Consider the following 21,375-nt stretch of genomic DNA (forward strand, 5'->3'; position numbering starts at 1 on the left):
CTGTGAAATGAGAAAGGGTGCATTTTTGAAAACTTTTCAAAGAAGCCTGTAGGCCTGAACAATTGCCAAGTTGTTCAGAGTAAGTTCTGTCCATCAGATCCATCTTTACATAAAATGACTATGAGAAAAGTCTAAAAATAAAGGGTACAGGAAATATTTTCTATGAATCCTCCTTTACTCTCTCACTTCTGCTTGAAATGTCGCTCTCTTTCAAGGCAAACACTAGTAGGAAGTAGAATCTGAAGTCCCTAACACTTTTGTGTGAGGTAAATTGGCTTGGAGAACTGGCAGTATTAGGTGGACAAGGCTGCTATGAAAGAAAACTGAAAAAAGAGGGAGGTTTACAAAGGAATGTCCATCTCCATCTACTTTGTAACACTGCCGGAGACCAATTCTCCTGTCTGTAAATCAACCTTCCCCTTCTTTTAACTGTCAGAATTTCTCCAGGAAGAAACTAGACCCTTTATCTTCATCAGCTGACTGGTCACCTTTTGCAATAAGATCGTACCATTAATGTAAAATTAAAATAACTAATCAATACCAAGGGATTGCCATATTCAGAAAGGATGTAAGTTTAATAAGGTTCTTTCAAGGACTATTTTTCTTTTGATGAGAAGAAAAGGAGAAATTTCTACCCTTTTGAACTTTCAATGGCCTAGCCTTTTGAGCATTAGGGGGAACAAGCAGAGGGAGGGAAAGAGATTTTTTAATTAAATTGGATGTAGTATTTTTGAAAGTAAAACTGGGACACTAAGGACTAGTTTTGTAATGACACAGAGTGCAGAGACAACCTCAGGTGGGGTGGAGCCCTGAGGAGAGTGAAAAGGGAGGCTTCTCCCTACCTAAGTGGAGGTGGTTGGCTCCACTGCCCAAGCTGGCTTGCACACAGGATGGAATGCCCTGAGGCTGTAAGTCTGAGGCTCTGAGGCGGGGTGCACTACTGGGTGTCTGACAGCACAGCTAAAATTGGCTGTGCCAACCAGGATCTTGAGGGTGTGAGAGGTTACCATCAGGTTACATTTAGAAGCGTTGTCCCAACTACCCTCCCATATTTTTTAAGGCAAAAATATAGTCACCACTAAACAAGAAAATCATCTTGGCACAACAGTGTACTGAATTGAACTAAGAAAGAAAAAGAAAGAAAGAAGGAAAGAAAGAAAGAAGGAAAGAAACCACAAAACACCATAGCCTAGAACTCTTGCCTCTCCACATTTTCTCTCTCTCTCTCACCACACACACACACACACACACACACACACAGAGAGAGAGAGAGAGAGAGAGAGAGACAGAGAGAGAGAGAGGACATATTTGAGGGAGGGTCTCAAGTACTTGCTTTCCTTAGTAACCCAGACCAGCAGGAAGACATAAAGTGACTTAGGAGATGTCTAAAGATGAAGAACAGCCCGGGGATCCATAAACAGACTCAGCTCCGTGTCTTCTCACACCTTGTCAGAATCAGTTTCCAGAACGAGGGTCATCCGCCTACCTTGGAATTTGGGTTGGGAAGTGAATGGAGTTCGTGGACGCATGCTCTAGGCCCTGACCAGTCTCGCCACTGCTCGCTAGGGATTCTGTAGGGATTTTCCAATCGGTCTACAGCGAGCATTGGTGGTTTCCCTATGAAGGAACTGATTTTCTTTCTGGGAATCCACCTAGAGCCTGAAGGCTTTACCTCGTTTCCCACAGCTCCTCTTCCACGTACCCCTTCGGTTCGCACATTCCTACCTTCTTCCCAGTCCACTGGCTTCTCCTTCTTTATTTTCCTCAGTGTCCCTTCTCCCAACCTCCCGGCTACGACACCAGGTTCTGAAGGGGAGGAGTTGTCTGGAAAGACCAGAGCTGGGTGCCGGGGATCTGGAGCAGCTCGGGACCCGCGCTGCAGGGAGCTGGGATGGGAGAGCGTGAGGGAGAGGAGGATGGGACTCTGGGAGAAAGAGAGGCGGCTGGGCTGGCGCTGGGGATGGAAGAGGCACGGTGAACGCACTCAGGCGGTTACCTGCAGATGGGGAGAGACCCTGGCAAATACCTGCCCTCAATTAAACGCATATCAATTTGTGTGTGGGGTCAGTACTGCACATCATCAAGCCTCTTGGGTATAAAAGCTTCCTACAGGAACTCTCCAGCCCCGCCCCCACCACCCCACGCGCGGCTCCCTGCTTTCTCCTGCTTTGGGGTGAGGCTGGGGATGTGGATGGCTCCAGAGCTCCCTGCCCGCAGTTTAGGGGCGAAGTGATCGGTGTGTGAGCGCTGGGCACTCTGCAGGTTAAAAAGGTTTCGCAGAAAGGGATACCGATGGAGGCGGGAAGCCAGGCTAAGAAAGGGATACCCACCTCCCTCCTCCGGTCGGAGGTGCGAACTGGGAAGCACTGCGCAGACCTGAGCAAGGTGGCCTGAATCCAGGGGCCGGGCAAGGGGGTTGTGTGAATAGAAATCGCACATTTCCCACGCGTTCAGCCCCGGTGCTCTGCCGTCCCTTCCAGTTCCATGCACTCAGCCAGGTATCCAGGCTGGAGCAAGGGCTGGGGGTCAACGGGTCCTTCCTTCTCTCCGGAAACGTTCTCCTGGCCCGAGGCTGGGCGGAGGGAGAGTCGGACATTTTCCTCTGCCTGTCTCCGGGCAGCTGTCGTGGCCACCTCGCAGGGCTGCTTCTAGGGACACGAGACTCGGGAGGGTCAGAGACTTTCAGGCCGGGCCTTCACTCCCCTCCCCGGGGCACTTGGGCAAGAGTTACAGCTCTTGGCTACCTCTGGCCCGCACGTGAGTTCTGACACTCAGCACACGCGACCCTCGCAGGGAAACCCCGGGAAGCTGCGGGCAGTCGCTGGGGACTCGCTGGGGCTCCAGTTCCCAAGCCCCGCGGCCCCTCCGCCCAAAGAGGCAGGGCAGAGCAGAGGCAGCCGGCGTGGAGGAGGCGAGCGCGGGGCTGGCCCGGGAGTCGCCCCTGGGGAGGGACTGAGAGCTGCCCCAGGAGTCGAGGGCGAGCGGCAGACCCGGCTGGGCCTCGCGCGCGCCGAAGGGAGAGAGCCCCCGCCACCGCCGCTGCCGCCGCGTGCTCAGCCTGTCCCCGCCCAGGGAGCCGGAGCCTCCAACTAACTCCGCCCGCCGCTCCGCCGCCCGCAGGCTCCGGCTTCCGTCCCGGACAGAGCCCGTGGCCGCGCAGGTTGGTGTTGCTGCGGCTGCCGCCACTGCGAGGCGGGCAGGGCAAGGGTGAGGGTGGGGGTGCGAAAGGGGGCCCAGGCTCGGGATCCTGCTGCCACCAATTCCTGGTGCCCCAGGAGGTTGTTGCTTTTTCTCTCGGGCTGCCCGGGTCGGGGGTGGGGGGATGGGGCGGGGATCCAGCGCTGTGGCCAAGGAGGATTTTGGGGACTGAGCCATTCTCGCATTTCCCCAACCTCTCTCACCACACTTCACCATCATTATTAAGTCCCTGGTCAGTTTGTGAGGGGTCGTCCTCCCCTCCTGTCCTTCTCACCTCCGCACTTCTCCTTGTGCCCTCACCCTAGGGGGTACAATTTGTTCATTCGCCTTTTCTGCCCCCAACTTGGAGAACTCTCCGTGACGCCTAGAAAGCCTCCTTGGTCCTCTGCCCGCCCTTGAATCTAGTTTGGGGAAGTAGAGGCCGCCGCGGAGTAGCAACCTGGGGTGTGGAGTGGGGGCGAGTGCCGGGAAGCAGTGGAAATTCCCTCCCCTCTTTCTTTCCCGTCCTGGCCCAGCTTTGCTTTCTTCCTGCCGTTTTACCAGCCTCGGAGTGTAATACGAGGGCGAAGCGCGATCGCCCAGGCAGAATGGGAAGTATCCACCACTTGGGATACTAGTTAAGTCTAGGTTCAGTCACCTTCCCAGCTGTGTGGCCTTGGGACCCGCCCCATCGGAACCTCTGTATTGTCATTTGCAAAATATGCGTCAGCTCTGCCCGCAGCTGAGGGTAGTTGTGGGGCTCCCTTGGGGTGACTTAGGGTATTACGTGATTTTGAGCACGGTCTCTTGTCTCGTGCAGCTGCCTGATGGCAGGTCCTGTGTTCTGATCGTCTGAGTTCGTGTCCTTTGGCTGAGATGTGATTATCTCTCTGGGAGATTTGGTCAGTAGCTTTGCGGGGCTGAAAGGCATGTGTTCCTGGAGCTGGTTATCAGGGTTCAGAGTTGAAATCGTCTCTTCCCCACCAATCCCTGTGTACCAAGCTATGGACCTTACATCCTGTGCCTTTGCGGTCATAGAAATTTAAATAGAAGGAAGATCTTATTGGACTTTGTTTGCTTCAGATGTTTTACATTATTTACAATCTCTTTTCTATTCTAGGTGCAAACTTAAATTTACTGCTAATTCTAATAATCCAGGAAGGATGCCTTCATTTTGGTAAAATCAGACATTTAGCTCAAATAACATGTGACATATTGTTTGTAAATTTTCAGTTTATAATCACAGGCACAAAAAAGCATAGTTCTTGCCATTCTAGTTACTTTATGAAGCAAGTAAATGGCCTAAAAAAAAAATCAGCTTTATAGGAAGTCAGAGCTGCAGTGAACTGTGTTTATACCACTGCACTCCAGCCTGGGTGACACAGCGAGACCCTGTCTCAAAAATAATCAGTTTTAGAATTGATATTAAATGGTAAGCCCTGTCGTTTCTGCATTCCTGACTTGATAGGCATTTTCATGTGCGATGCACTCTGCTACATGCTTTAAAGATATAAAGATATAGAGTATGTTCCTTGTCCTAAAGGGCCTTCCAATGTAACTTAAAGACTATATCGTTTTATTTCATATTTTTATATGAACAGTCTTCTAATGACTATACATGGCAAGTAGAATGAGGTCAAGAATGCATTATCAAAGGCCCTTTAAGATCATCATTTGGCCGGGTGCGGTGGTTCACGTCTGTAATCCCAGCACATTGGGAGGCCCAGGCTGTCAAATCACAAGGTCAGAAGTTCGAGACCAGCCTGGCCGACATGGTGCAATCCCATCTCTACTAAAAATACAAAAAACTACCTGGGCATAGTGGCGGGCGCCTGTAATCCCAGCTACTTGGGAGGCTGAGGCAGGAGAATCGCTTGAACCTGGGAGGTGGAGGTTTCAGTGAGCTGAAATCACTACATGCACTCCAGCCCTGGTGACAGAGTGAGACTCTGTCTCAAAAAATAAAAACACAAAAAATAATAAATAAATACATAAATAAATAATAATTTGGTGTGTTTACATAATAGATTGGAAGAAATAACAAGTTTGCTAAGACATTGCTTTCGAAAATAAAATGCCATGTGCTTCTACTTCATCAAGGTGCACTTGGAAATAAAATGAATTCTGTGTTTTTAGAATGAAAGCTTAGGAAAGCATTCTACACATGTATGATGTGCTAATCATATGTTAAAAGCTATAGACATTTTAATTCTAACTTCATTCAACACGTCAATAAAATTGTGGTGCCCACATACAGTTTTTTTCTCAACTCCTTCAGGAAGGAAATTATAATGCCTAGAAAAATATACAGATATTTAATGTAATATTTTTAATAAGCTGGAACTTGAACACTTAAAGGCCTGGTGGGTCCTGAAGTCTCTCTGGAAATTTGAGTTTAAAAGTTACAAGACTTGGTGAGACTAAGTGTGATGACTCATGCCTGTAATCCCAACACTTTGAGAGGCTGAGTCGGAAGTATTGCTTGAGTTCAGGAGTTTGAACCAGTAACATAGTGAGACCTTCTCTCTACAAAAAATATTAAAAGAAAAAAAAAGCCAGGTGTGGTAGTGCACGCCAGTAGTCCCAGCTACTCAAGAGGCTGAAGAGGGAGGATCTCTTGAACCTGGGAGGATAAGGCTGCAGTGAGCTGTGATCATGCCACCACACTCCAACTTGGGCCACAGACAGACACCCTGTCTCAAAAAAACAAAAAAACAAAACAAAAAAAAAAACAAAAAAACAACCTCTTAGAATTTAGCTTCTTTTTAAAACTTTCTGTGTGTGTGTGTGTGTTTTGGGGCAAAGAATGAGCAAGAATTCCACCTGGAAAAGACTGACCAGAGATCTTGACTTTCTGCCTAGGTTGTACTTTTTGTGACTCAGTGACATCTCTGATTCTTTCTTCCCCCTAGGAAGACTTTATTTATCTGCTATGTGCAGAATTTATTAGGCTTTACATACCGCGCTTTGATGGCTTTGGACTGTCACATTAAGGCATGCCAGGCTGGGGGACAGCCTGAGGGACATAACGTTAACTTTACACTTGGCCTTATTGCTCCATACCTTTGTTTTTCTATTTGTGAAATGAGATTAAAGATTCTTGTTACTGCCCTGGAAGCTGCGTCATTTGGTATAATAGCCACGAAAGCTTCTTGTGTGTATAAGTACTCTCTTTACCATTTGAATGTGAAAGCTAATTATTAAAACCATACAAATAGCTCAAAAGACGGGCTGTGAATAAAGTTGCTGTTGGTGTCATGTGCTCTCAGGTCTCCTGGCAGAAATTTAAGTCATCATGCATCCCTACAATTTACTGTAGTGTTGTGAAGAATAAGGCCTTCATCTTATCCAGGGTTGAATGGTTTAACTCTCCAAAATGGGAATAATGAAGTACTAACCTGAAAGGACTGTTGTCAGCATTAAATGAACTAACCCACATGTGGTTCTTAGCACATTGCCAGTATATAGCTATTGCGCTACGACTCAAGTAGTTATTTTAGTTTCTCTAGGGTAGGGGGAGAGGGGGAAGGAATGGAATTTCGGTGGTCCACATTTTAAAAATAAATACATATATAAAAATATAAATACACTCTTCCCCAGTATTTTGAAGTAGCCTTTCCTCAGCTAACTTGTTTCATTCATTTATGCAACAAGTGTTTATTCAGCCCACACTATATGTTTGGCTTTTTCCTAGGCACTGACATCCAATAGTATACAAGACAGTTGTAGTCACTTTCTTATGACTTGAAGGTGTAGACAGGGATGCAGATCTATAAACAGAGACTTATAAATTTAGAAACAAAATTTAAAATAATTATAATGCCATGTGATTCATGTCATGATAAGGGCAGTGCAGAGAACCTCGGAAGATATGATGGGATGGCAGGGTCCTGGATAGGTGAATGTCACACAGTGCATCATTTCATCCTAATTGGGTTGGTGGTGGTGAAGGAAAACTTCCTAGTGGCATGAATACACGAAGACCTGAAGCATGAGTGGTAGTTAGCAGCTGAAGAAGTGGGAAGATTGAAAGAGACCAAAGGGAGCATGATGCATTAGAATGGAAGTAAGGCAGAAAATGTAAAACAATACATAGGTTAAGAGCAGGAGGGAGACGCGTGGCAATCTGGAGAATCCAGACTGTCTAAAGGGAGAAGTAGATACTCAGTTTCAGCCAAGTATTGTCAGGTTGGGATGCAGGCCAAGTGTTACCAGATGCCTTGATTTCTAAAGAGGAGCTTAAAATTCATATTTTATAAATATGAAATCTCCCAAATATGAAATAGCCCAAATGTTTTAAAAACTGTTCTATGGGCCAAACCAGACAAATATGTAGTGGGAATTCAACGTAGGGCTCCCACTTTATGACCTCTACATGTAAGAACATGAGAGGAGTTTAATGTGACTAAAGGCATAAACCTTAAACGGACAAGCAAGGGAAGTGCTGGCTTTGTGGAACTTGCTAAGGAGGGGTGGCCTAATCCTAAGGACAGTGGGTGACATTGAAGACTGAAACAAGATGAGATTTGTGTTACAAGATGCAGTCTAGCTACTGTATAGAGAATGAGTGGGAGGAGGCAGTGGTGGAAGAAGGATAACCATTTGGAAGCTTACCATGGTCATAGGAAGAAGTGTGGCTAAAAGCAAGGTATTCAAGCAGGAGGGAGATGAGTGGACTTCAGAGATATGTATGATACCCCTATGTTGGGATTCAATTCTCCATTAGTCACTCAGACTTTTGCATGTCTTATGAGCAAAGGCATTTCCTGCTTTCATCCCAGACTCTTTTCTCAAAGATATTTGTATAGTAGATAGTTTTAGAAGATAGAGGTATTCTTTCCCTCCGAAGCAAAGCGGAGGTAGGTTTTACTGTCCAGTTTAAAATATTCAAGACCCTAAGCTCAGGGTTCCCCTCTGACAATGCATTGAGTATCCGCTTCACATCACACGGGGGGAACCGAGTTTCAGGAGATTGGCACAACTATGCTGATACTACTGCTGCTGATATTTTTGTGAGTAGTATAGTCCTTTGTTTCTGACCCTAGAATTTTCTGTCTTCTTCCAGCATCGTCATGAAACTGTGGCACATTAATTTCGTTAGCCTGCAAGTAGGGTAAAAATCTCAGACCCTTAATTATTGAGAGCAATCTAGCCATATTGTCTGTTTAAATTTAAGTATAAATTAATTAAAAATGGAATAAGATTTTAAAAACCCATTCCTCCATTGCACTAGCCACATTTCAAATGCTTAATAGCACATATGAAGCTAGTTGCTATAGTACTGGGCGGAGAAGATATCGAAAATTTCCATTGTTGCAGAAAGTTCTATTGGACATTGCTGGTTTAAAGCTACAAATTTTGTTTGTGTTGGTAGATGAGTAGGGACAGTAGAAGTTGTTGATTTTGACAGCATAAAAATGATGTTTGGCTTCATGTTAGATTCATAGGAGCCCCTTTAATACAAAGAAAATATTTCTGTTTGGATAACCTATACAGTACTTAGTTCAGGCCTCTTGGGGAAAAGAAGTGGAAAAGTATCTACACTGTCAATTTGGAGACTAGGCAGACTGGGAATATGTGGCAGCAGAAGTTCTACATATAAATGGCATTACTCAAATCATGTGTGACTGTGAGATTAGGATCTGTGCCCAAAGGAGCTTGAACTTCTGAACACTGTCTTGAGCTTCATCTGCTAACCATGCTTAACACAAAAGGACAAGAGTTGCATATTAACAGTGAGAGTTGATGGGTGCAGCACACCAGCATGGCACAAGTATCCATATGTAACAAACCTGCACGTTGTGCACATGTACCCTAGAACTTAAAGTATAATAAAAACAAAACAAAACAAACGAACAGAAAAAACAGTGAGGGTCTGGAGCATAGCCAGTCCAGCAGCACCTAGGCAGTGACTGCTGCAACCCAGCTATGCTGGCATGTACTCCCAGAAAGGATGGAGGACAGGAACAAGATTTCCAGATGGCTCTTGTTCAGGAGTTTAAGAGGACAGCTTCAAGAAAGGAGGGAACTGGACTCAAAAAATAGAAAACATAATACTTTAAAATACAACTTTAAATGACACCGCAGAATTAGGGGGAAATGCCAAGAAACAATCAAAGCAGCAGATCTGCTTCCCTCTCAGATAGGAGAAGCTCATTTTGTGGAGAGTGTGGACCACAAGTACTGGGAAGCAAATGCACAAAGAATGTGCCAACAGTTGCAGTAAAAAGGACAGTTTTTACCTGCATTGAGTGTACAGTTCACTGCTGCATGTACAACATAAGCAAAACAAAAACAGTGGTAGAAATAAATAAAAGTAAAGTCTGAGGCCCTTATGGAAGAATCATACTACTACCTGCTTTTTCCGTGGCTAAAAATGCCTTATCATAAATTTCATATATTGAGAATTTCACTTATTTATGCCAAAGTAAGTTTGTTTTAAAATAGTACTCATTTGCAGTGCAGTGAAATTTTACTTATATAAAGATTAATTCAAGCTTTTAAAAGTCTGAAGTTTAGAATATTTTAAAGATTGAATTTATTATTTTTAAGCACTTATATACATAGCACCCAGAACCTGCCAAGGTTGTTACCTTTTAGAACTCTTTTGAAGGGAACTTTTATGAAGATATCAATTTTGAATAACATGATCATTGTTGCATGTAATTGGAGGCTTCTATAGTGTTGAAAGAAAACTTTTTTAGGTTATATGTATACCTGTTATTTACATAATTCCATCAACAAAGCCTTATTTTCATAGACATTCCTTTCAAATTCAGTAAATTCTGGGAGAGTCGAAGTCATGTGCTATTAGGTTTTGTGTAAAGGTAGAGTCCCTTGCATAAAGCAGGCATTTGTTAACTAGTGAGATTTTTCTCCATTTAGTTTAAAACCATTACTCTGTTAAATGTCTTTTTCTTTTAATTGTGAATTTTGAAATCTTATTTCTGTAGGGGTAGAAAAGGCTGGTTGTCTCCCCCAAATCCCCCTTCCTCAGCCCCTCTAAATCTGGTAAAATCACTTGTTCAGTGTGCTTTCATTCTTCCTTTCTCTTTTATTTGCCACAGTTCTTACCTGTGCTTCAGGCTAGTCTTGCCTTGTGCCTCCATTCTCTTCATATAAACAGCATGAAATTGGAAATACTTGTTGTCTATTGTATTTCTGAAGATCAGAATTTTCCCCAGTTTCATGCTGTCCTTTCTCAGGCAGGGTGTGGTAAGTCATCTTTTGAAAATTGTTTCCAGTAAAACTGGAGTATGCTGTTGAAACTGTCAGTGTGCCCTCTTCAGAAACAAAACCAGGAGACTTGCTGTTTACTGCATGAGTCACTGATGGGTTTCAATGAATGGAAGCAATATTAGATTTTTTTTTTTCATGCTCATCAATGCTACATCTTATTTTAAAAGAAGTCTGAGCCGGGCGCGGTGGCTCAAGCCTGTAATCCCAGCACTTTGGGAGGCCGAGACGGGCGGATCACGAGGTCAGGAGATCGAGACCATACTGGCTAACAAGGTGAAATCCCATCTCAACTAAAAAATACAAAAAATAACTAGCCGGGCGAGGTGGCGGGCGCCTGTAGTCCCAGCTACTCGGGAGGCTGAGGCAGGAGAATGGCGTAAACCCGGGAGGCGGAGCTTGCAGTGAGCTGAGATCCGGCCACTGCATCCCAGCCTGGGCAACAGAGCGAGACTCCCTCTCAAAAAAAAAAAAAAAAAAAAAAAAGAAGTCTGAAATAAGGAAATAAAAGTAAACTAATAAACTCCTTCTTTCCCTGGGGAGAATTTAGAATTATATTGGTTCTCGTATTTTCGGAATAAAGCAGTAACAATGAGGCTTAAAAAAAATTAGGCCTTGTCCTTTAACCCGTGATACCCTGTAGTGCTCAGAGCTTTCTAGTGGGTACGTTTTCTCAAGCTGCACATGAGTAACTTTAATCAGGAGCGAAGTGGTTCTTTCTATTATATGCCATTTCCTCTGTGGCCCCTGCCTCACTTAGCTATTACTGTATGCCTAATCGACCACAGTGAAATGTCTTTAAAACATTTTCCAGGGAACTAAGGACTTTTTGCAGAATTTTTATAATAGAAAATGCCAAGGAAAGTTTTAATGGTTTCTCTGCACAGATAAATGTTTCCAGAGCAGACTGATGATGAGTCAAGGAGCTGTTAATAGGATATGTAAATATAACCTTTCACCTAGTTACTGTCACTACCTAAGTCATAACTACCTGGTGTCAGTAAATTGTTTGAACTAGTTCTTGTCTAGTTCCCTAATTAAACAGACTCTCTTGGTCCCATTATTATCCAGTAGATAGTTAGCACTGTTACAGTTTGCATTGCCCTGGGTTCCTCCCCTCTCCTTCTGTTTTAATAATAGCTCTAAGTCCTATTACAGATTTTCACTAATATCGTTGCCTTCAGCTTTACCTCAGTATTAGTGGAAAAATTTTTTATCTGTGTATTTGACAGTGACGTCTAGCTCTTGGGTTTCACTTATTCAACAAATATTCATTCAGTGTCAGCCATGTACCTAGCACTATTCTTGACCCCAGAGATCCAATAATGAGCAAAAAATTCCTGGTCTGCATTATCATGGAGTGAAGAGTATAGGAGGAAGGCAATCACTAATAAAATATACACACGACAGCAACAACAAATAATTATGTATAATTACAAGCAGAGGTAAATGCTCTGAATAGAACAGTACAATTTTGTGGGCTTATATAATAGGAACCTGAGGAAGTGACACTTGATTGATATCTGAAGTGTGAGTAGGAGAATGTGAGATAGGGTAGGAAGAAAAGTGTTCCAGAAAGCAGAGAGAACTGCCATTTGTGCAGAGGCCCTTTACAGAAGGGAACAGAATGAAATCAAGTAACTGAGGAGGGTCAAGGGGAGAGAAGAGCTACTGAGGCTGGACCCCTTGGCTGGGGCCAGTCCACACAGGGTCTTGCTGGCCACGTGAAGAATTTGGTATTCCTCATAAGAACAATGGAGAGTGTTTTAGGTAGGAGCTGGGGACTTCATGTGATTTGTGTTTTGGTGAGATCATCTGTGGGGTTGTGAGTTGGATTGGGGTGTGAGTGTCAGTGGGGAGAAGTTGGATAGCTCTTGCGTGAATTTAATTTGACATGACAGTGTGTACCACTCTGGTGGTGGATACTGGGAAGTGGCAGTGAAGATGGATTGAAAGTGTTTTGGGGGGAATACCGTTAATTGAACTCAGGAACAAGTTGGGATTTTCTTTTATTTGTTCAACAAATATTTAGTGACTCCCTACTTTATGCTAATCTCTGTGCCAGGCTCTAGAAATAAAACTCTGAACAGTATATAAAATGTCCTTGGACTCATGGAGCTTAATTATTAATGGGAGTGACAGATAATCATTAAGTGTAATATACATAATAAAAACATATATATAATAAATACATATATATATATATATTATCAGGTACTAATAAGTCCTGTAAAGAAAAATTAGGCAAATAAGGGAATGGAGAATGATAGCAGAGGGTCCTCTTACATAGGATGGTCAACAAAACCTCTTGAAGAGGTAGCATTTGAGCAAAAACACAGATGAAGTCAGGGAGCTAACTACTAAGCAGAGGTAACAGGTATAAGATATTGAGGCTGGAACAAAGGAACTCTGCCTCTACACCTCCACCACCAAGGAATACCAAGATGACCAGTTTGTCCAGAAATACAGGGGGTGAGGGAAGAAAAGTGTCAAGAATGTCTTGCTGGTAGCTAAAACTTAAAGCGTCTATATGGGGTCATTATCTTCAGCCCTAATCAGTTTTTCAAAGTCCCTTACTATATCGATTACAATCCCAGGTTGCTCTGCCACTAAACTGATTTTAACACAGCTACTAGAACAGCTTCCTTTACCACAGCAAATCCTGCTCAAAAACTGTCAGTGGTAACTGTTTGTCTATCCTGTCAATGACAACCCCTTCATCAGCCCAGCTAAAAGTCCCCAATCTTACTTCAACCCCACATGCTGTTACAACCCTTTCTGTACTTCTTATTCAGTTGAAGGCTTCCCTTTAACGTTTGTTTAGGCTTTCCACATAATTTATCCTTTTCTTTTTTGCCATTCTTTTTATTCATCATGAAGCCTGTTTTCTTTCTATTGGCCTATTTCCATCACTTCCTTCAAGAGTTACTTTTTCTACCTGTTTCTTCTGATTTATTCCAGCTTACCTGGATCACAGAACCCCTCGGCCTACTCAGTCTATGTGATGTTATTTTTGTCCTTCCTTGAGTCACTTGAAGAAGAACTACTTCTAAAGTGCCACCATTGTTCCAAGTTAAAATATTCATGTTTGCATTCATTTTTCCTAGAAAAGATTTGGTACCAGTACTTGCTCTGCCATGTATACATGTGACGTTGGCCCAAACAGTCAACGTTCAGGTTCCTTGTCAATAAGATGAAGATACCGAGGCTCCCTTCTTTCATTCAGTGTAGTTGTGAAGAAAAAGTGAAGTACAACATGTACAAAGTGTTTTAAGCAAATGTATGACACTATTTTTAGTATTTTAGGTGGGTGTAGTCCATATCCTCATCTAAATTGCAGGTTCTTCACACCATTTCACACAGTGTAGAGTCATGTATGTGTGTGCTGCTGGAACTCTGAGGATTCTTAAGCTTCCAGCCACACTTTGCAATCTTGGGCCAACTTCATCTACAACCTGCATATTAGTTTCCTGGGGCTGCTGTAACAAAGTACCACAAACCAGGTGGCTTAAACCCCAGAAATGTATTGTATCAGAGTTCTAAGGCTAGAAGTCCAACATCAGTATATTGGCAGGATTGGTTCTTTCAGAAGGCTGTGAGAGAGAACCTGTCCCATTCCCTCTCTCGTGTTCTGATAGCCTCAGATGTTCCTTGGCCTATACATGGTTCCTTGTGTCTTCACATCATCTTTCCTGTCTTCCTCTTTGTGTGTCTGTCTCTGTGTCCAAGTTTCTCCTTTTTATAAGGACGCAGTAATATTGGATTATGGTCTACCCCAATGACCTCATCTTAACTAGATCATCTGCAAAGACCCTATTTCCAAATCGTCACATTCACAGGTACTGGAAGTTAAGACTTGAACATCTTTTGTTTTTATGGGGACACAACTCAGCCCATATCGGCATGATACAATACACATACAAGAAAGGGTAACCACAAATGTGATGGATTTGTTCTGTGTTACTAAAATGGTAAATTAGGTGTGGAGCTAGTTTCCCATATGATACAAGGCAGCAGCCCATCACCTTTTTGGCACCAGGACTGGTTTCATGGAAGACAGTTTTTCCACAGACTGGGATGGAGAATGGTTTTGGGATGATTCAAGTGCATTATATTTATTGTGCACTTTATTGCTATTATTATTCCGTTGTAATATATAATGAAATAATTATACAACTCACCATAATGTAGAATCAGTGGGAACCCAGGCTTGCTTTCCTGCATCTTGACTGTCCCATCTGGGGGTGATGGGAAACAGTGACAGATCATCAGGCATTAGATTCTTATAAGGAGCTTGCAACTTAGATCCCTCTCACATACGGTTGATGTTAGGGTTCCTGCTTCTATGACACTCTAATGCCCCAGCTGATCTGACAGGAGGTGGAGCTCAGGTGATAATGTGAGCGATGGGGAGTGGCTGTAAATACAGATGAAGTTTGGCTTGCTTACCCACTGCTCACCTCTTTGCTGTGCAACCCTATTCCCAACAGACCAAAGCCAGTATCAGTTTGTTGCCAGGGGGCTGGGGACACCTGACATAAGGAAAAATAAATGAAATACTTGATAAACGTTGCATGTGAAATTCTGAACATTCACATAAACTTATTTTATAATTCAACAATTCCTGTTAATTTTAACTTGCTGTACTTTCATTAAATTGCTTCATTATTATTGCTGCATCAAGATTTTCACTAAAGGAAAAACAGCCATAGATTGTTTATTTCTGCTTATTATTTTTTGTAGGAAAAAATTAAGGAAAAAGACATATTAGATTTCATTGCTGTTGTAGAAATAAGTTTCCTCTTGGTGTCCTCTCATGTAGATGTTGGAAAACGAGGCTCACAGAGGTTAAAGTAGTTTGTCCAAGGTCATATAGGTTCTAAGTGCTGGGACCAGGATTTGAATCCACAGACTCTGGCTTGGGGGCCTGTGTCACTCTGGCAAGCTTGTCATGTGGGGATTAATAAGCTCATCCATGTAATGCACTTAGAATGGAGACCAGCACACAGCAAGCACTCAGTCCACTACTGTGATGACAATGACAAACTACTGCTAGTTCTATAATTACTATAATGGTGTTAACTACTGTTACTGCCATTAATATTATCCACTCTGATTCATACCTAATCATGTCTTTTAAATTTTTTTTTCTAAATTGTTTTAATTTTTAATTTTTATGGGTACCTAGTAGGTGTATATATTTATGGGGCATATGAGATATTTTGATACAGGCATACAATATGTAGTAATCACATCAGAGTAAAATGGGTATCCATTACTTCACACACTTTTTGTGTGTTACAACCTAATTATACATTTTTAGTTATTTTAAAATGTATAATTATATTCTCATTGACTGTAGTCACCCTGTTGTGCTATCACATACTAGATCTTACTTATTCTTTCCATTTTTTATGCCCATTAACCATCCCCACTCTCCCTCCAACCTCTCCACTTCCCTTCCCAGTCTCTGGTAACCATCGTTCTACTATCTCCATGCGTTCAATTGTTTTTATTTTTAGTTCCCACAAATAAGTGAGAACATGCAAAGTTTGTCTTTCTGTGCCTGGCTTATTACACTGAACATAATGACCTCCAGTTACATTCATGTTGTTGCAAATGACAGAATCTCATTCTCTTTTATGGCTAAATAGTACTCCATTCTGTATATGTACCACATTTTCTCTGTCCATTGATCTGTTGATGGATACTTAGGTTGTTTCCAAATCTTGGCTATTGTGAACAGTGCTGTGGTAAACAAAGTGCAGATATCTCTTCAATATGCTGATTTCATTTCTTTTGGGTCTATACCTAGCAGTGAGACATATATATCCCAAAGAAAGGAAATTACTGAATCTTATGGTAGCTCTATGTTTAGTTTTTTGAGGAACCTCCAAACTGTTCTCCGTAGTGATTGAACTCATTTACATTCCCACCAACAGTGTTCAAAGGTTCCCTTTGTTCTACATCCTCACCAGCATTTGTTACTGCATGTCTTTTGGAGAAAAGCCATTTTAACTGGGGTGAGATGACATTGTAATTTTTATTTGCATTTATCTGATGATAAATGATGTTAAGTGCCTTTTCATATACCTATTTGCCATTTATATGTCTTTTGAGAATATGTCTATTCAGATCTTTTGCCCATTTTTTAACTGAATTATCAGATTTTTTTTCCCAGTAAAGTTGTTGGAGCTCCTTATGTATTCTGGTTACTAATCCTTTGTCAGATGGATAGTGTGCAAATGTTATCTCCCATTCTGTGGATTGTCTCTTCACTTTGTTCATTGTTTCCTTTGCTGTGCAGAAGCTTTTTGACTTGATGTGGTCCTATTTGTCCATTCTTGCTTTGGTGGCCTGTGTTTATGGGGTATTACTCAAGAAATCTTTGCTCATACCAATGTTCTGGAGAGTTTTCCCAATGTTTTCTTGTAGAAGTTTCGTAGTTTGAGGTCTTAGATTTACGTCTTTAATCCATTTTGATTTGATTTTTGTATATGGTAAGAGATACGGGTCTAGTTTCATTCTTCTCCATATGAGTATCCAGTTTTCCCAGCACCATTTATTGAAGAGACTGTCCTTTCCCCAATGTTTGTTCTGAGCAACTTTGTTGAAAATGAGTTCATTTAGATGTTTGAATTAGTTTTTGGGTTCTCTGTTCTGTTCCATCTGTCTATGTGTCTGTGTTTATGCCAGTACCATGCTGCTTTGGTTACTATAGCTGTGTGGTATAATTTGAAGTCAGTTAATGTGATTCCTCTGGTTTTGTTCTTTTTGCTCAGGATAGCTTTGGCTATTCTGGGTCTTTTGTGAATACATATAAATCTCAGGATTTTTTTCCCACTTCTATGGAGAATTTCACTGGTATTTTGATAGGGATTGTATTGAATCTGTAGATTGCTTTGGGTGGTATAGACATTTTACCGATGCTGATTCTTCCAATCCATGACCATAGGATATCTTTCCATTTTATGTATGTGTGTGTCCTCTTCAATTTCTTTCATCAATGTTTTATAGTCTTCATTATAGAGATCTTTCACATCTTTGATTAATTCATAGGTAGTGAATTTTATTTGTGACTTTTGTTAATAGGATTTTAAAAAATTTCTTCTTCAGATTGTTTGGCTGTTGGTATATAGAAATGCTACTGATTTTTGTATGTTGGTCTTTTGTATGTTGATTTGTGTTCTGCAACTTTACTGATTTTGTTTATTAGTTCTATTACTTTTTGGGTGGAGTCTTTAGGTTTTTCCAAATACAAGGTCATATCATCTGCAAACAAGGATAATTTGACTTCTTTTTTTTCAATTTGGACGCCCTTTATTTCTGCCTCTTGTCTGATTGTTCTAGTTAGGACTTCCAGTATTATGTTGAATAACAATAGTGACAGTGGGCATCCTTGTCATAAAGATCTTAGAGGAAAGGCTTTCAGTTTTTTCCCATCCAGTAAGATGCTAGCTGTGGGTCTGTCACATATGGCTTTTATTATGTTGAAGTGTGTTCCTTCTAGACCCAGTTTTCTGTGAGTTTTTATCATGAAAATACGTTGAATTTTATCATATGCTTTTCCAGCATCAATTGTGATGATCATATGATTTCTGTCCTTCATTCTGTTGAGATGATATATTACATTGATTGATTTGTGTATGTTAAACCTTTTGTGCATCCCTAGAATAAATCCCACTTGGTCATGATGAATGATCTTTATAATGTGTTAATTGCATTCTATTTGCTATTGTTTTGTTGAGGATTTTTGTATCAATGTTCATCAGGGATACTGGCCTATAGTTTTCTTTTTTTAATGTATCTTTGGTTGTGGTATCAGGGTAATGTTGGCATCATATAATGAGTTTGAAACTGTGTTTTAATAATAATTAATAATTTCCCCCAAATACTCTCTGTAGTCTGTGAAAAAATAGCTTTAATTGTGTCTGTAAGTTTTTCGTTTGTTTCTTTTAAGGTGATAAGAGCTGTATTGATCCCTGAAGGGGTTTATATTTGTTTTTAAACCTGCTGTTACAGCATGTTATATAATATTTTGTACAGTGGCACCATTTGAATATTGCAGGTGTGTAGAGGAAAAAAAAGCCAGTTTTGGTTAAGCATTTTGGGAGTTATACACTCCTACTGGCCATTTTAGATTCTCTTCAGACAAGTTGAGAGAGGTCAGTATTGTAAATTTAAAACCTTTATTTTTCATTACAATATATACTCGATTCCAGAGCATGGAGTTTAAGGGTGGTTGGGAACTATGTCACCTAATAACCTTTTTGGTTTCCATTGCTAAACATTCTATAGTTCTGTTATAGTAATCATTTTGGTTGTCTTTTCTTTTCTTTTTTTTTTTTTTATTTATTTATTTATTTTTTTTTTGAGACGGAGTCTCGCGCTGTCGCCCAGGCTGGAGTGCAGTGGCCGGATCTCAGCTCACTGCAAGCTCCGCCTCCCGGGTTCACGCCATTCTCCTGCCTCAGCCTCCCAAGTAGCTGGGACTACAGGCGCCCGCCACTTCGCCCGGCTATTTTTTGTATTTTTTAGTAGAGACGGGGTTTCACTGTGTTCGCCAGGATGGTCTCGATCTCCTGACCTCGTGATCCGCCCGTCTCGGCCTCCCAAAATGCTGGGATTACAGGCTTGAGCCACCGCGCCCGGCATGGTTGTCTTTTCAAAGTGAAAACAAACCCATTTGCCAAGGGGGAATGCAATTGAAGTTTATTGTTAGGGCTGCATTCTAAACAGGGGAAACATAGAAGATAGAAAGAAAGTAGTCTTAGTTTTGAAAATACAGCCCTCCTGGTATTCAAGCTACCAACTTTGCAGTGTTTACTAAGTAGTTTTTCATCTGTACAACAACCTTGGTGAAGATGTGTCTGGCTCCTTCGCCTAAATACTTTGTCTTCATGTCTGGTGGCTGGGTCTAGCATTTTCAACTACAGGATCACAAAGGAAGGAAACTGGGGGAGTGACCTTTCAAATTATTGAGAGGAGGAAATGGATGTTTACACTGTTGTTGGCTAGAATTTTGAAGCCTTTCAAAAATAAAGTTGCTCCGTATGTCCCAGATTTTATATAGAGAAGTCTAGTGCCAACTTGAAAATAATGTTTTGGAATAGTTTGTCACCCCAGCAGCTTGGATCCCCCTGCCACCCACCTGCCCCTAGAGGGGCTGTGGTATGCTAGAAGGGCTGTGACTGGGTTTAAAAGAAGAAATATTTATGTTTTCTTGTCCTAGTAAACTGTAGACATCAGAATCATAATTGTTCCCATTTGTTGAGGTCGTTTTGTAGAGTGGAGAAGAAAACCAGCTTCCTTCTGTCGTTAGATATTTGCGTCAAGTCTTAACTCTGCCTCTTGACCTTGGGCAAATTACTGAACAACCCTCTGAGTGCCTAAGCTTTATCCTTTTTGAAACAGGGATGTATTGGTGTCACTTCATACAGTGTGGTGGTTGTAATTATTCTTTGAGATTGATGCACATAAAATGCATAGAAAATGCCTGGCAAAGGGTTAACTGCTTAATAAATGTTGGATATCATTATTATTATATGTTACATACTTTCTCTACAGTACCTCTAATGTTTTCTATAACCCTGCAGTGTAAGCCTTCATCCCTATTTTACAGAGGAGAAAATTGAGGCTCATCAAGGTAATTGTTTTGTTTTGCATGTGAGGGTGTTTGAATATGGCCTGTTTTGTGCTGTCTTCCTCATCCTGATTCTTGCCCTCTGTGGTTCCCCACCAACACCGAGCTTGTGAAGTAGAGCAAAAGGGGATTGCATTTTGTGTTTTCTCAAGCTTATGTGCTAGGATGCTTGTGCAATTCAAGAGATAGGCACATGGTTCTCAAATAAGTAAACTATACAGGTCCCTTTCAAAGGAAAACACCCTTACTTCCAGTTTGACTTCATTATATTTGTCATACAGAGTGTTACTTAAATATATTCAAAGTTGGAGTAAATGTCTTAGTTTATAGCACTTATACAGCTGTAAAATAAAACACATTTACAAATTAAATGCCAACAAAACTATAAAACAGTTACAATTTGAGAAATTACATTAATTTATGTGACAGATGTTGGTATTTTGCTGAAAGTAAACTTCTATTTTGGGTTCATCCATACTTAGGATAGATTTTATGTTCAAACTGTGTCTACCTTTTAATTTCATGATTTTAATGTATCACAAATTTTCAAATATCTGGGGTTTCATATGATTCAACCTATCAAAACAATGTATTTTTTTTTTTTTTTTTTTTTTTTTTTTGAGACGGAGTCTCGCTGTGTCGCCCAGGCTGGAGTGCAGTGGCTGGATCTCAGCTCACTGCAAGCTCCGCCTCCCAGGTTTACGCCATTCTCCTGCCTCAGCCTCCTGAGTAGCTGGGACTACAGGCGCCCGCCACTACGCCCAGCTAGTTTTTGTATTTTTAGTAGAGACGTGGTTTCACCGTGTTAGCCAGGATGGTCTCGATCTCCTGACCTCGTGATCCGCCCGTCTTGGCCTCCCAAAGTGCTGGGATTACAGGCTTGAGCCACCGCGCCCGGCCAAAACAATGTATTTTGAAATAAATATGTCATGTACCTTGGTAGTAATCATATCAAGGTGTTGGCAGTTCAGAGTAATAGGACTTCAGGAATGCCAATTTTAATGGGTGTTACTTGACAAATGTGGAAAACTGTTTTACTTCCTTGGGAGTCAAGACATTGGCTCAATATTTAAGTGCAGACCTCATGCTAGACCGAGCCCTGAGCTTAGGAGGCCTAGAGTCAGACTTCCTGGGTTCACAGTGCTACAATGTTTTTGCATACAAATTCCTATGAAATTTACATTTTATTGTGATAAACTAAAATTACTGGGTATACAAGTATGAAGATACATAGTTGTTGCTTTGTATTGTATTTGATTGCCATTTACAGTGCAGTGACAACGTAGAAGAGTTCACAGTTCACCATATCCTGTATTAGG

At 41.6% G+C, this 21,375-nt stretch overlaps 1 protein-coding gene across 18 annotated transcripts in view; it reads left to right on the forward strand.

Moving 5' to 3' along the window:
- Positions 1-3,116: 3,116 nt before the first annotated feature.
- The window catches only part of PAM (peptidylglycine alpha-amidating monooxygenase), a 279,291-nt gene continuing 261,032 nt past the window's right edge, over positions 3,117-21,375 (forward strand). For all 18 annotated transcript variants that reach the window (XM_015140495.3, XM_015140497.3, XM_015140500.3 and 15 more), the window contains exon 1: positions 3,117-3,160. The gene's annotated coding sequence lies outside the window, so the exon portion shown is untranslated. The remainder of the gene's footprint in view (positions 3,161-21,375) is intronic.

Source organism: Macaca mulatta, chromosome 6 (genome assembly GCF_049350105.2).
Source record: "Macaca mulatta isolate MMU2019108-1 chromosome 6, T2T-MMU8v2.0, whole genome shotgun sequence".
NCBI lineage: Eukaryota > Metazoa > Chordata > Mammalia > Primates > Cercopithecidae > Macaca > Macaca mulatta.